Here is a 15,488-nt window from a genome sequence, read left to right on the forward strand (position 1 = left end):
TACATATGTATAAATGTATATATGCACAATTACATACACTTACACATGTGTAAGTGCGTAGATTGTCTGTGGCGGGGCATATGGTAGCAATGTTTGCCTCTGGGGAGGGGTTCTGGGAGGCTGAAGTACAGAAGAGAGAGAAAGACTTACTTTGCTGAGTATCTTTGTACCTTTTGAATTTTGGTAGGATGAACACATTTATCTTGTCAAAAACATGAATAATAGTAATTTTTAGTAATGGATCCAAAGGGCTAATCCTCCTGAAAAAAGTTCTGGGTGTAAGGTTACTCACTACAGGGTGGTGCTTGTAAACAAGAAAATCATGGTAAGTGATTCCATTTAAAGCTGTAAGGTAGAAATACAATCAACTCTTAGCCCTGCTAATGAGCATAGGCATAGCATGATCTGAAAAGTTACAAATCTCTCTTAGACAACGTTTTTACTTTTGATCCATGTCCAAACCATACAATTCTGGCCAATTTCCCATTTTGCAGATTTTCTATGATAAATTCTTAATCTCAGGTGGCTTTTCGTCTCTCTTCTATCAAGACTGTCTTCATCTGGCAGAGGACAGTTACAGACTGGAAAAAGCTTAATATTAGCAAAAGATGAATGAATGAGATTTGAGAGTCCACATTCAACTCTCTACTGTACATGTAACTTGGATAAATCACCTAACTTCTCTGAGCTGGAGTTTGTTCTCTGCAGAATCAAACTTAATTTTCCTTTCATAAGCCAAAATCCCATACGTGTTCACAGGGTTTTGGTGAGTATCACATGAGATCAAGTTATTTTGAAAGACAGAATTTTGAAGTTTTACAGTACAAATCTTCTATATCAATATAAAAATTATTCCTAAAGTCAAATGTTAATGAATTTTGAAAAATTAGCGCTCAGGTATTTTATTAGGGTCTCTATAATATTAACTCATTTCAGTAGCATAAGTTGAGTATTTTTAATTTCTTTGTTCACCTTCTGGAGGTGTTTTTAAACAGTGAAAATGTCAAAAACAAACAGGTACAAAAACAGACAGAAAAGGCAGAGTTAAAAGAGGTGTGAACTGAAGTTCTGTATCAAGTATTGGACTGTTATGTTAAGTCTGCCCTGATAAAGTTTTGAAAAATATTTGGTTTTTATATCTGAAGTTTTTTGCAAAGGACTGGCTTTGGCTTTATGACCAGTTTTATCTCTGAAATTGTCTGCCTAGATTTTGGCCAAGGTGTTCTATTAACTGTCAAATTCGATTAAATTTAATCACGTTTTTCTTTCTAGGTTACTTTCTAAAATGTTCCTACAGACCATAAAAAATGCCCACGAAGAACCAAGTTGTTGTTTTATTCCTAGCTTTAATGTTGTTTGTGTTATTGCTGTAGAGGTTTAGATAATTTTATTTTACCTTCTGTAGCAATATTTTAGTTGCATGTAAAGTCATGCCTAGTTAAAATAGTGTAACACGTGCACATTTGGAATCAACATTATTTAATATGTTTTGCTGTTTCTTACAACTGACAGTTTATATTATTTTAATGTTGTAATTTAGTCATTTTAAGTACATTGAATTAATTCCTGTCGTTAAATAAGTATCTTTTTTCTTCAGTAGCTCAACTTATTTCCTGATTCTACCCGTTTGAGATTGTGCTTTTGACTGGTAAAGTCACCAACAAATATCTGTTACTGTTTTTCAAATAACATAATAATATGAAAGATTTTCTGGCAGGTAATTTCCGTAGCTATCTGGTAACGTTTTTAATAAATGCCAAAAAAATAATATGTGAATATAAGACATGAAATGTGCAGCACAAACTTTATAAATAGCAGAAATGGCTAGTAGAAGAAATTACTCAGAAATTGTCTGCTAGAAGAAAACGATTACAAACATTGACTATATGAGAAAAAATATAATTCGTCTCGGGATGATCGAATAAATTGGTTAGTTCTTCTCTGTTTTATTTTATTTGCTGTGGCTATAGAAGTCATAATAAATTAAGAAAATGTATGGCCTGAATATTTTTCCTTATTACCTAGTTTACTTATTTTTTGTCCTCCTTTGAACTCACTTTCTCCAGACTTTGGGTATGTTACAGACATAAATCAGATCCCTAAAATCCACTTTTGGTGGTTGATGTTGGTTTAAAGCTTGTCCTTGTCGCATCTGCTCCCTTTCCATTACTGGTCAGCATCAAGCTGACCAAAAGGCTATCAACCAGACACAAGCATTTGGTGTGAAGAATTTGACAACCTATTAGCTAGAAAACCCTCCCTTGAATAATTCAAAATTGATTGACACTTTCCCCCAATATATAGAATTGTTCTATAGTTCCATTCATTTTTGCATTTCTCCTTTTTATGGTCTAGGGAAACATAGATCAGTAATGTAGCAGCAAATCACATCCTAATACAATGTGGGAAACGAGGACTTGGGAGAGTCTTTGGACCTCTTAATTTCCAGGCCACTTGATAACAGATACAGTTCATTACACAGGAAAATTGCTTGATCTTGGGAAAAGAGGGTGCTGGAGGTGAGAGAAAATGAGTTAGTCACCAATACAGCTCACCTTGCAATTCAGTCATTTAGATCTAACTAGAGAATCATTACTGCCATGGTCCAGATAAAGAATGACAGCTTCTTTCCACAATAAAATGGTGAATCATGTATCCCCTGTCTTTAGATTCTAAAATAAAAAAGAAGTAAAAGGAAGGAAGGAAATATCCTGTGTGCGTTAATGCACACTTACCAGTTTTAATAGAGAATGCCCCATTTGTAAAGCCTTTATAATCCACTATCACATGATTTTATTTGAGCTTCATTACAGCACTAATAGATATTATTTCCATCGTGTGTAGAAGCAGATTTAAAGAGGCTACAGTCACACAGTTGGTATAGTTTAGACTGGGGCTCAAACCCAGATCATACCTACGAACCCAGTTTAAATTCTCTTGTACTCAGTAAACATAAAGTCACATCCAGGGCTGTGCCAAGATGAGATTCTAAAGTGAAAAGAAAATGTTGTATCAGAAAAAGCATTATGAGTAGAAATATTTTAGTGATTTGTTACATGTTCCATATTTCCAAAATTTTTCTCATATACAAAACTTGAAAGACTTACAATTCTCTCTATACTCCCTCTTCTCTGGTTGAGCGGTTCCATGAACGCAAAACCTTCCCTCCTTCGCACGTGTTTCAGAAGGGCCTTTTTCTCCCCACCCCGCGTCTGTCCTCCTCTGCTCTTTATTCCTCCTTGATTCCCCTAGGCTCTGACCACTCGCCTCAAGTTTTTGTCATCCTTCTTTCATAATCAATTGTTCTATGTTTTATCTCTTGTGCTCTATTATAACCTCTCTTATGACAGAGGCCATGGCTAACAATTCCTGTTATAGTGATGAGTATATCTGGAAAATACATATATTTTAAGTATCTTCTACAAGAGAGAACTACCATCTATGGCTGGTATAGTGAGAGAGTCCTAATCGGAAGCTGACACAGAAGGAGATCACAATTTGTCTCAGAGTGCTTAACCGGAACTTAACCTGATAGGAGACAAAAAAGCTGAAAAGGTGATTGCCCTTTTTAAATGAGCTACCAGGGATTAGCCATCATAGTTTAATACCATTCCATATGGTGTTAGTATGCCTGAGTTCTGAGAGCCAAGGAAGAAGAGATTGATTATTTTAGCAAACATCTTTAACATAACTAGGCAAAAACAGAAAAGGAAAATAGCAGTCAGAAATTGATAGATATCCATCCAAAACAACTTAAGTTTTGAGTTAGAATTTAGTAGCTCTGGAATAGGAAGAGATCTAGATTGTCTGTGAGCATGAGGACATGTGACAGTGCATCTTTGGAATGATGGGAGACAGAAAAGTTCAAGAGTCTATCTTCCATAGTGAATGCCTCTAATGGGGAAGACTAAGAGCTGGGAGGGAGTCTAATATTACATTGTTGCTAGCATAACCCACAAACATAATAAAAAGATTCTTTTGAAGCATAATTTAAAAGTTTTTATGTTAATGTAGTATGTGGAGCCAAGAGGTCACAACAGTAGTTGTTCCTTTTGGACTAAAGTAAATTGCCAACCAGATATAAAATTAATTTGTGAAACTCTCAAGGTATTGTGCCTTCAACATGCACATTTTAAATTAGACAATAGAAAAATTAAGAAATGGTAGCAATAGAGGTGGTGCAGTCATTGTCATAGAAGGAAATTTAAGCAGCAGGGCAAAATGGCAAAAAGGTATATTACAACATCATGATAACCTATTTTTTCAAACCAGGACTGTCTGTAGTCAAAAACAAATGGTTGTTGAGTAGCAGGAATTCAGAAGCCTACCAAAAAAGTTTTAAAGGTAAAAGTAAAAATGTTTAAAAGTTGTAAAGTAAATGTGTCTCAGAACTAAGACTAATTTTGACAAGAATAAAGATAGTTTTACAAAGACACGCAGACATATGCATAAGATGTAGTGATTGAGAATTTTAAAGGGTAAAATGAGATAAACAATATATTAACTGGATATCTGAGGAAAATGATGACAATGATAAAAAGAAAAGGGCTTAGTCACTATCCAAGAAAAAAAGCTGGAAAGAATGTAAATATAGATACAAGTAATAACAATTTTCCACAAAGAAATGTCAACAGAGAATACCTTTTAAAAGTCATCCAAGTCATTAACAAAGATCTGAGCGCAAAAAAAATTGTAGTGAAATAGAAGGATTACTTAAGGAATTTCTGGGTGGAGCCCACTATTGGTTTAGGGCATAAGAGTTATTGTTTTTTCAGTAGCAGGGAAGGTCCATGTGGTAAGATCATTACAGAAGATATTGCTGGATTGTTTCTAGAAAACTGGATAGAGCTGTGTACCTAAGTAAGACAAAATTGAGATCAAATATTAAGCCAAAGATGTCAAAACATGCCGTTTAACCTTATAAACCTAGCTTGGAACCAAGGGAGAGTGACTAATCTTTTTAAAGAGGGACACTTAAGAAGAATCCATTTATTCATTAATTTGACAATTATTTATTGATCTGCTTCTGTGTGTCAGGCACAGTTCTAAGTTCTTAGGATACATCAAGGAACCAGATAGAGAAAAACCCCTCAGCAGAATTTATCTTCTAGTGGAAAGAGACAATTAATAAGCAACAAATACAGTAAATAAGCAAATTATATGTTAGAAGAGGAATAAATGCTATGGAAGGAGTGATTGGAGGTGCAGAGGAATCATGGTTTCCTCTTTTTAGAAAACAAAATTCCAGTGCTCTGTAACGTTCTCAGAAAAGTGCACACTACTATATTGAGGAGGATGTCAGTGCAGCTAGGCACGAAGGATGTGTCCAGTAAATGATTGTTTGTAAATTAAGTACTCTAATTCTTGTTTGGTTCAAAGCAGGTGTCATAGCGGTAGTAAGTTGTGGAGTTCTTATAAAAAATATATAGTTTTTTATGAATACTATAATAAACAAAATCTGTGATATCTCCCATTAACTGAATCCCTAACACCTGTTCCCTTTATTTACCTTACTTTTGTTTTTCATTTTGTTAAATACTATTTCACTACTGTTTTAAAACAAAATAACTGAACATATGTGCAGTTTTAGTCATAAAACATTTACATTCTTTCTGTCAGTGTTAGTGATGGTGTCATTGTTTATGTTTGTACGTTTAGGAAAAGAGGAATAATTTCTTTAACTACCGCAAATGAATATGTACAGCTCATCTGTTTGCACAGGGGCCTGAAGAATATAAAGGTATTTACTAACTTAGAGATAGGCTAGGGACCTTTGGCTTCATGTATCTTTTACTTAGCTCTTTATTCGACTATATTATCAGTGACACTGAAGTTCAAGACCACATAGATATTGGAACTTATGCCTCCTTTTCTTAAGCCTTGATAGATCATTAGGAATTAGGAAACTAATGTACTGTTGTTAAACTACAATACTAATAGTTCAAAGAGCTTTGGGCTCTTTACTGCTTAAAATTTCACTTGATCCTCATAAAAACGCAGTAATGTCAGGAAGAGTCTTTGGAAACTAAGGCTCAGAGAAGTTATTTTACCAAGGTCACTAACCTAGTAGGGGTAGGGGGTGGAGGGCACAGTGCTTGGGGCTGAGATGAATAATACACTCTTCTTAGAAAAGCAAACATCTAAATTGTTTAAGCGACTTGGTTTTGTTATGAAAACTGGAAAAATATTTAATAGAGCTTACCAAATCTAGATATTGTGTTGTCTAGGTAAGTGCTCGTCATTTAATGACTAAGCATCTTTCCTCTTGCTCCATGTTGCTGTTTCTGTGCCCCAGCCAGCAGCTCAGTTCACCTCATCTCACCCTTCCTTTTCATCTCAAGAGGGTAGGAACAGGACTGTTGTAATCTCCAATAAAGGAAGCAACCAACTATGAGTAAGAATTTTAGTTGGCTTATTTTTAATGTTACACTCAGGATATGAACTGTAGAATTTTTAAAAAATGAAGCTATCTCTTGTACAGTAATTCTTAATTCATGATTTCTTTAAGAATGAAAAAGATCTCAAACTGGATATTTTAAAAAATTAATATTTCACAGTTTTTTACTACTTTGTATGTAATTTATGGATCAAGCCAAAATTTTAGAATTCAAATTTTTGAAATATTCCAGTTTCAATACTCATATCATTACAGAAGTAGAATTGCTAAACCCTGGGTCATTTTAGTCTTTTACTGTATATTAATGAGTGTCTGGAACATTAACTGCTGTAGGCTTTGCCTCAGGTCTCTCTTTCCAACTTGGTCATTAACTAAGCTTGTAGAAGAATGACCTGTCACAGTTTGCTTTATAAAACAGTGACAATAAAAAAAATTTACTATCCTTGAAATCTAAAGTCTTTTTTCCTTGCTGTTCAAAAATCTTCTTAGAGGGATTTGTGTGTGGATGGATGTGTGCTCACTCCACTGAGCAATTGGTAAACAAGTTTAATTGCATATTGAATAATGGAATGAAATTTAACATTATCCAACAGGCGTGCCCTACCCCACTCCCAGGTGAAAAGCATTATATTATTGATGGCATGTATCTAAAGATTGAAATAACTCCCCAGGAGGAGACTTATAACCTCATCCAGATTTTCACAGATTTATTAGGATATTATTCCTTATTGCTCAGATGACTTACTACTTTTGCATTTTTGGATTTTCTTCTGGTTTTCTCCTTAACTGGCAATAAGGGAAAGTGAGCCCCTCTCCTTGTATACTGAATCCCACAGCCTCTCATCCTCTCAAGGACTGAAATTACCTCCTCTATTCTGCATCAGCATCCCCTTCAGTAATGCAATGTGCGATAATATTGTTAGGTCCGGTGGTTGGTTCTCAGTCCCCATATACCTTGTGATAGCAAGTCCTCACAGCTGATCCTCTGTCCTTCGTGAAATCCTCTGCACTTGGCCTGTAGGACACAATACTTGCCTGGTTTCCCCCATACTTTTCAAGCTACTCCTTTTCAGTTTGTCTTACTTGTTGGTCCTCCTGTCCCCCATCTCTAAATATTAAATGCCAGGGGTCAGTCCATGGATGTCTTTCCTTCTCTGTCTACATGCCTTTCCTAAGTGATCTTATCTGTTTTCTTGGTTTTCATTCCCATCTCTATGCCAGTGGCTCCCAAATAAATGTCTCCAGCCAAGACCTAATCCGTAAACTATGGGCTTATTTGGCGTCTCCATTTGGGTGGCCAATAGACATTGCAAACTTAAACTGCCCCAAACTGAGCTTCTGGTATCAATCCCTCTCCCCAGCCTGCTCCTGCAATCTCAGTCTCTTATTGCACACAGTAGCAGTTCCATCATTCTAAAGGCTCAGGCCAAAACCTTGGAGTTCATCTTGACTCCCCTTTTCCTTAAACTCTTTGTTCAATTTTTCAGAAAATTCGTATGTTCTACTTCCAAAATACATCCAGAATTTGACCACTTTTCATCAGTTCCCACGCCACCATCTGGGCCCAACCACCACTATCACTCACCTGGACTATTATAATCTCCCTCACTGAGTTTCTCTGTTTCTTCCTTTGTTGCCCTTCAACCTCTTCACATAGAGCAGCCAGAGTTATCCTGTTAAAACACAAGTCAGAGCATGTCATAGATGCAGTTAGGTTCTGATCTTTGCTGAAACCCTCCAGTGGCTTCCTCTCTCAAGTTAAGTTCAGAGTCCTTACAATAGCCTTCAAGGTCTGTGTGATCTGCCCACATCCAGCTCTCCGACCTTACCTCCTACAGTCCCCATTCTTCGTTCTACCATAGCGACCTCCTCAGTGTTCCTTGGATGTGCCAGGCATGTTCTTGCCTTAGAGCATGGGTTAGAACCACGGTCTCTCAGATTCTAAAGCCTATTCCTAAATCTACGTAATTAGTAGACTCTCCAGAATCCTAATCAGAATATTCTCATAGAAACATCATACCTAAATCATAGTATAATTTTTAAATGCCCTTATTAAAAGGAATTCTAAATGTGTACTTCATTTTGCTGGGCTATTTCCTAAAATTTGATATAAACAGTTATGGGACTAAAAAGAAAAAGATCTAACAGAGTTCTGTGATGTATATGCAGACTGTCTAATGAACGTGAAAGCATCTAAATGCTGTTGATAAGTGTTTGTTTAGTGTCTATTAAGTGCTAGTATCTACTATGACCCCTTGGGTGTCAAGCCCCATGTTGGGGGGGAGAGGGGGGACAGTGATGAATGAGAGAAACATACAGAGACAGAGAAGGAGAAAGAGACAGAGAAGGGTACAGAAGGAAACTGGATAAGGCCCAAGTTGTTTTGCTAAAGGGCCTATTGGGTGCCTTTGTCCAAAATGTAATAGGACATATGACTGTTAAATGAATCTGAGAATGCAAGAGTTATTCAACATTATAATACCATATTAACAGATTGGAGAAGAAAAATTATATCTCAGTAGATGCAGAAAAAGCGTTTGATAAAATTCAGCATTCATTTGTGGTTTTAAAAATAACTCTTAGGAAAAACTAGGAATAGAAATAAATTAATCTGATAAAGAGTACCTATAAAAAAAACCTTAAACATTGTGTTTATTGGTGAAATGATGAAAACCTTCTCACTAAGATCGGGGTGAGATAATGGTGCCCAGTGTCAGCATATTCAGTCAATGTTGTAATGAAAGTCCTAACCAGTGCAATAAAACAAGAAAAAGACTTGAAACCTATAAGAGTTGGAAAGTAAAAGAATAAAGTTAATTGTTCACAGGTGGTATAATTGGATCAAAGAAAATCCAAAAGAATCTTCAGGTAAATATTTAGAATTAGAGCATTGGCAAGAAGGCTGAGTACACAATCAGTATACAAAAATCAGTTGTATTTCTTCATAGCAGCAGCAAGTAAGACTTAGGAAAAGAAAAAAAACTTCAAAATACCATATAGAATAGTTTTAAAAAGCATCGAATGCCTAGGAATAAACTTAATAAAAGAAATACAACTCTACACAGAAAACCATAAAACACTATCAAAAGCAAAGAAGACCTTAATAAATATGTATGCATTGGAAAACTTGGTATTGTAAAGATGTTAGTTCTCCCTAAAGTCAATGAACTTAATGTAATGAATATATTCAAACAAACCAAATAAAAATTGTAGCAGGTTTTTATGAAAACTGACAAGCTGATTCTAAAATTTATATGGAAATGCAAAGGGCCAAGAATAGGAAAGAGTCTTAAGAAAAAGAAGTATGGAGGTATTCATCTATCAAATATCATGATTTATTGTAAAACAAAGTAATTAAGAGTGTGAATTGGCAAAAGGATTAAGAAAAAGACCAATAGATCAGGTAAGAGATTTTAAAACTGATTCATATACGTGTACAAACTCTTGATTTATGACAGGTAGCATTCTTTCAATAAATGGTATTGAGTCAATTGGCTATCCATATGGTAAAAGATGAAACTAGACCCTTACTTCATAACATACACAAAAATCCATCACAAGCAGACTGTAGATACAAATATGAAATGTTAAACATTAAACCTTCCAGAAAATCAGGATGATTTTCAGGGCATTAGAATAGGCAAAGATTTCTTAAACAGAAAACAAAAATCACTATCTAAAAAGAAAATGATTATTGAAACATCACATTAAATAGACTATATTAAAATTAGGAACTTCTATGACTCAAAGATCATTAAGAAAGTAAAAATTAAAGCCACAGATTAAAAGACAATATTTGCAACCTGTATTACCAAAAAAGAGCTCACATCCAGAATATGTGAAGAATTCTCACAGATCAATAAGAAAAAGATAACCAAAAGACAAGTGGGCAGGAGACTGGAACAGACTCTTGACAAAAGAGAATATCTAAATGGCCAATAGAGATACGAAAAGGTAACATCGTTAATCTGCAAGGGAATAGAGATTAAAATCACAAAGAAATATCACTTCAAACTCAGCAGAGTGGCTGAGAGAGAGAAGCCTGACAGTAGTACGCACGGAGTTTATGGAGCAGTGGGGAGTCCTTATTGCTGGTAGGAATGTAAATTGGTACTGGTAATTTAGAAAACTGTTTTGTATTATTTCCTAAAACTGACCAGATTCAGACCTTATGACCCAGTAATTCCACTCCTTGATGGAAATGCATACATGTGTGCACATGCACCAAAATACATGTGCAAGAATTGTGCATAGACATTAAAAAACGTTGTAAAATGTCCGTTCAAGCAATGAAGATGAACTAACCATTGTTATCCCATTTATATAAATTTCAAAAGTAGGTGAAACTAATCTATAGTGATGAAAATCAGAATATTGATTATCTTTCAGGAGGAGGGAGGACTTAGAAATGGAGAGGGACCAAGAGGGGGTTTTTGGGGTACTAGTAATGTTCTATTGCTTGGCCTGGGTGGTGGTTATAGAGGTGTTCACTTTGTGATAATTCGTTGAGCTTATATTTTCACTTTAATATTTATATATAATATATAAATATATTTCAACAGTGAAATACATTTCACTGTTGTACTTTAATAATTTTTATACGATTTTTTAAAATCTCCATTGCAGTATAGCAACTGTTACTTATTAGGTACTATTTTTACCTATTTCGTCAATTGATTTATTTCTGTTACAGTATCCTACAGTTGTTGGGCAAGGCATTATGTGAACTAATAAATAGCACCTCAGGAAATCATGCTCTTGACCTAAAAAAATGACTGGATATTTTGAGTTAGCAAGCGTGTTGAACAAATAAAATTTTAAGAGGTACTTTTTCAAGTAAACACTTTCTCAAATAATTTTTAAATTTCAAATTAATATATTGTTCTGTGGCTCCAGATACTAGTCTGCGCCTGCATTTATCAATACATGTTAAATATATATAGTTTTTAAAAAATGAAATCTGATCATAACATATATTATTTTGTGACTTATTTTTATACCTAAAATGTATGTTTGAAGTTATTCTATTTATTTATTTTTATACAGTAAATGTCACAATGTATTCAAACTCACAAGACTGTAGAGTGGAAAGCAAATTCCTCTTTACCCTTTCCTTCCCCCATCTCTACTTCCCAGGATTAAGCATGTGAACAGATTGCTTTTTGTATCATTCCATACATTCTTAATGTGTATGCTAGTATGATGTTTTATTTGTTTTTTACAGAGTTTGACTTCAATTCCTCTGAAACTTTATTTTTTTATCAGTATTGTTTCAGCATATTTACATATTTGCATATCAGTGCATAAATATCTACATCATTCTTTTAAATCTAGATAATGCCTGTATCATTCTTTTTAATAATATTATCTTAATTATAATATTATAATAATTATGTATAATTATATATAATAATGATTATATATAATTAATCTTAATTATAATATTGTATAATATTCCAAGATAGGGAAGTTTTACAATTTATTTAGCCTTTCTCCTACTAATAGCTATTTAGATTATTTCCAGTTTTTTTATGATTACAAAAATTTTAAAACAAACTTGTATGTGTGCGTGTGTATCTTTAGGTATTTGAGAGGCTATATGTATAGGAATTGCTGGGTTAAGAGTCAAAATATTTTTTTATATTGAAAGTAACTTGAACCATACTTTACTTTTGTGAATAGTCATTAAGAATTGGATACTGCATCATATCAAGAAAACTAATTTTGTCGAGAATAAAAGTAAGGCACCAAAATGGGAATCAATGAGTCTTTTAAGGCAGGTAGAATATATTAAATGTTAGTAGTGTAGGGTTTTAGTAGAAAGGAAGACATATGGGAGATATTTGCTGCTGCCCCAAGCCCACAGCCCTAGGGCCTATTTAAATGTCAGGTAGAGAATGGACAAACAACTTAAACAAAACTACAACCAGTCTTCACAAACAGAAATTGCAATACAATGTAATTAAAGCACCAATTTATAATACTAATAGCCAAGTAAAATATTTCAGTTAGATTCCTTAAAATTAAAAAGTCTTCTTAGGACTAGGCCACATTTACTCTGAAAAGCCATCATCCTTGAGTCATGCTGTTCTAAGAATTGAGGATTTTTCCTAATGGAGTATTGTTGATCATTTAAGTCTGTACCTACTGCTGATAGTGATTCTCAGTTTAACACCAGGAATTGAAGACATCACAGCCTCTTAGAAATGAAGCAGTGGACACTGTGTGTATTAATGTGCTCTAAAAATAGTTGAATTTATAAAGGAACAAATACAGTTTCTTCTTTACAGCTGGAAAATTAGTACCTTGGTTCTTTGTTATTTATTTACACCAAGCATCAAAATAAGATCTTTCTTTGCCATAATACCACATTGTTAATAGTAAGAGGACAAGAGACATGGTGGAAATCTAAATACCTGAATGATTTCTAGCCTTTGTGGATAATCGTAGCTAATATTTGAGTGCTTATTATGTGTTTGGTGCACTTACAAGTGTCCAGTTTGTATTACTACCTGTCATAACAGCCCTGTTGGGTGGATGGTACAGTAAGCGTCATTTTACAGCTTGGGAATAGGAAATGTAGAAATGCTAATAAGCAAGGTAGCAGCTGGTAAGTAGTAGAGCCCATGTTCAAACCCAGATAATATGGCTACAGAGCCCCTACCCTTAACCATTTCACTAGGGCTGGAGCTTCACTTGGTTCTAAATTTGTGAAACCCAGGGTTCCACACCTTTTCTGTCTTCACCCCCTTTGGAGCACACAGTGTTGTTTGGTCATAAGATTTCCCCCTGCCATTGGGAAGAGGAGCTGGACAAGGGCAGATCTTTCTATGGTATGTATCATTTGTAAGAAGGCTGTCTTAACCTTGACTTGCCTTGTAATTTTTTGCTGAAAGCCAGGTATGATACACCTGGTAATAGGAACTGAGGCAGTCAGGCTTTTAGCGTGAGGTGTTATGTTAATCTGGCCAGGAGCTGAGCTATGTTTCATGTTTGCTGGAGCTGTGTCAGAGGCTTCAGTTTTCTCTGAAGTTTTCTGTTTTTGTGTGTGGTTTTTTGGTGGTTTTTTTTCCCTCCCAGTTGTCTTTATGTTTCCCTAAGAACTCCTTCCTAAATAGATTCTGTGTCTTGCTGCCCTCTCAGTTGTAAACCAGTGTTATTATCCTAGAGCCTTGTTGATGTGCTGGTAAGGTGGGGGGATGGGGGGGTGGGAGGGAGTGTTCTGTAATCTTATGATTAAATCTCTACCTCTTCTCATAGGAAACCATGCAGCTGTGTACTGTAGACAAGATGGTATCTGAAGGAGTTGACAACACTTTTCAGTCATGCACATAAAATGTGGTGGTGCCTGATAGGCTGGCAGGCCTGGCTATTCCCAGTGGGCACAGCAGTGCCCAGGGGATGTGGTGATAAGTAGTGGAGGGGGTACTTAGAGCAAAGAAAGGATTAAAACCATGAATGATGATAAGTTCTCCTCATTTACTCCCCCTTCTTGGTGAAAATTGACTAGATTTGTTAGTGAGCTCACATGAGACAGCCTTAGGGACTCGCAGAAACACCTGGGGCAGGTTTGTAGAGACCTAGCATATCGTACTAGCAAGTGGCAGAAAGATCCACTGAAATCTGAATTACCTTAGTTAGCTATAGGTAAATTTTTATTTTAGTATTAAAAACCATAACCTTTAAAATAAGAGCTATTAAATACTCTCTTATTTTTGTCTCTGTATTTTTGCTACCTTATTTGCCATTAATCCAGTTCTTTGATTTGATCACAAATCTACAAAGTTGTTTAATTATCTTGGTTCAGAGCTCAGATCTGCATAGGAGCCAGTGTAGAAGAGAGCCAAGGATACTCTACCAGATCTTGGAGTTTCAAATGCAAGCACAGGAAGTATCATCTTTCAAAGCTCTTAGCTCAGTGGGGAGTAGGAAGGGTTGAAGTTTTGTCATTTCTTTTCTGCCCCTTCCCTAAGCTCGGTCCCTCCTCAATATTCTGTGGTCTTGTTAAAGGCAATGGATATTCAAAATGTGATGTTGGTAAATAGTGTCTGCAACTATGCCTCCTTAGTTTCTCCTTTTTGAAAGTTTCTATCCTTTGTTCCAAAATAATTGTGCTTTTTCATGATAGTTAAGTTAGGAACTCAGTGGCTATGTGTGGTTGCCTCCCCAGCAACCATTATTACCAGAGTTCCCACACTGTACTGATGTGCCCTGGGGCACCAGAGAGATCTCACAGAGGGCATGTGAGATATTTTAAATTTTCGAGAGAGACACTGTAACATTTGTTGGATAGTACATTAAGTTGTTTGGACCTGACTGCTTAATTAAAGGAGTAAAAAGGACCTGTTGAATATTTCTTTTGACCTGGAGCCACCGTGAAATTCTTGAAGCCCTAAGGGCAGGTGAAGAGAGGAAGTTTGAGCACCTCTGCATTACGTACTTCTCAACAATTCTTATCTCTCTTTGGGGATCCACGTGGATCTGAGATATTGAATTCTCCCCCAAATTCAAGGCATGGAGTACATGATCAAGCTAAATTAATCAATGCAATCTACACTCTGGGCCTTGTTAAGAAGTGAACATGTTTCCCAAATCAGCCTAATCAGGATAAATCTCAGGTCTCTTGCTTGGAATACCTGAACAATTTCAATCTCAATCTCCCTCTATTTCTCTGTCCCTAGCTGAGAAAGCAGGTAGCCACTGAAGCTGTTGACAACCATCTTTTGAGCACAATGAGAGCCAGCCTTTGGATGAAGTTGACACTGTAGAAGGTAGAGTGGAGAGACTGAAAGAAACTGAATGCTTGGTAACATTCTTGAGCCACTGGATCAAGCGCTGCCTGAAGCCTGCTACTTCTTTTCCTTTATGTATATTCCTCTAAAAATTATTGTTTAAGTTTATATCAGTTGTCTTTTAATTGTGATTCCCAGTTCTTGTTATATTCTATTTATTAGTCAGGTATAGTATTACAAATATCTTTAATTTTTCTTGCCTTATTGAACTAACTAGAATCTCCAATACAGTGTTGAATAGAAATGATAGTATTGGACATCCTTGTCTCATTTTCAGTATCAGGGAGAGAGCTTTCAAT

General features: G+C 35.5%; 2 protein-coding genes across 3 annotated transcripts in view; one reads left to right on the top strand and one right to left on the bottom strand.

The window, feature by feature from the left end:
• LOC102149960 (uncharacterized 35.5 kDa protein in transposon Tn4556) overlaps positions 1–15,488 on the top strand; it is a 60,793-nt gene that overhangs the window by 12,710 nt on the left and 32,595 nt on the right. The window lies entirely within an intron of this gene.
• LOC138921422 (uncharacterized) overlaps positions 5,501–15,488 on the bottom strand; it is a 78,109-nt gene continuing 68,121 nt past the window's right edge. The window contains exons 3-4 of one of the 2 annotated variants that reach the window (XR_011433980.1): positions 7,983–8,070; positions 7,083–7,412 (exon numbers count right to left, since the gene is read on the bottom strand). The gene's annotated coding sequence lies outside the window, so the exon portion shown is untranslated. Of the gene's footprint in view, positions 8,071–15,488 lie in introns of both variants that reach the window. The other variant, XR_011433979.1, reaches the window with a different exon arrangement.

The sequence above is a fragment of the Equus caballus genome, chromosome 29 (genome assembly GCF_041296265.1).
Source record: "Equus caballus isolate H_3958 breed thoroughbred chromosome 29, TB-T2T, whole genome shotgun sequence".
Classification (NCBI taxonomy): domain Eukaryota; kingdom Metazoa; phylum Chordata; class Mammalia; order Perissodactyla; family Equidae; genus Equus; species Equus caballus.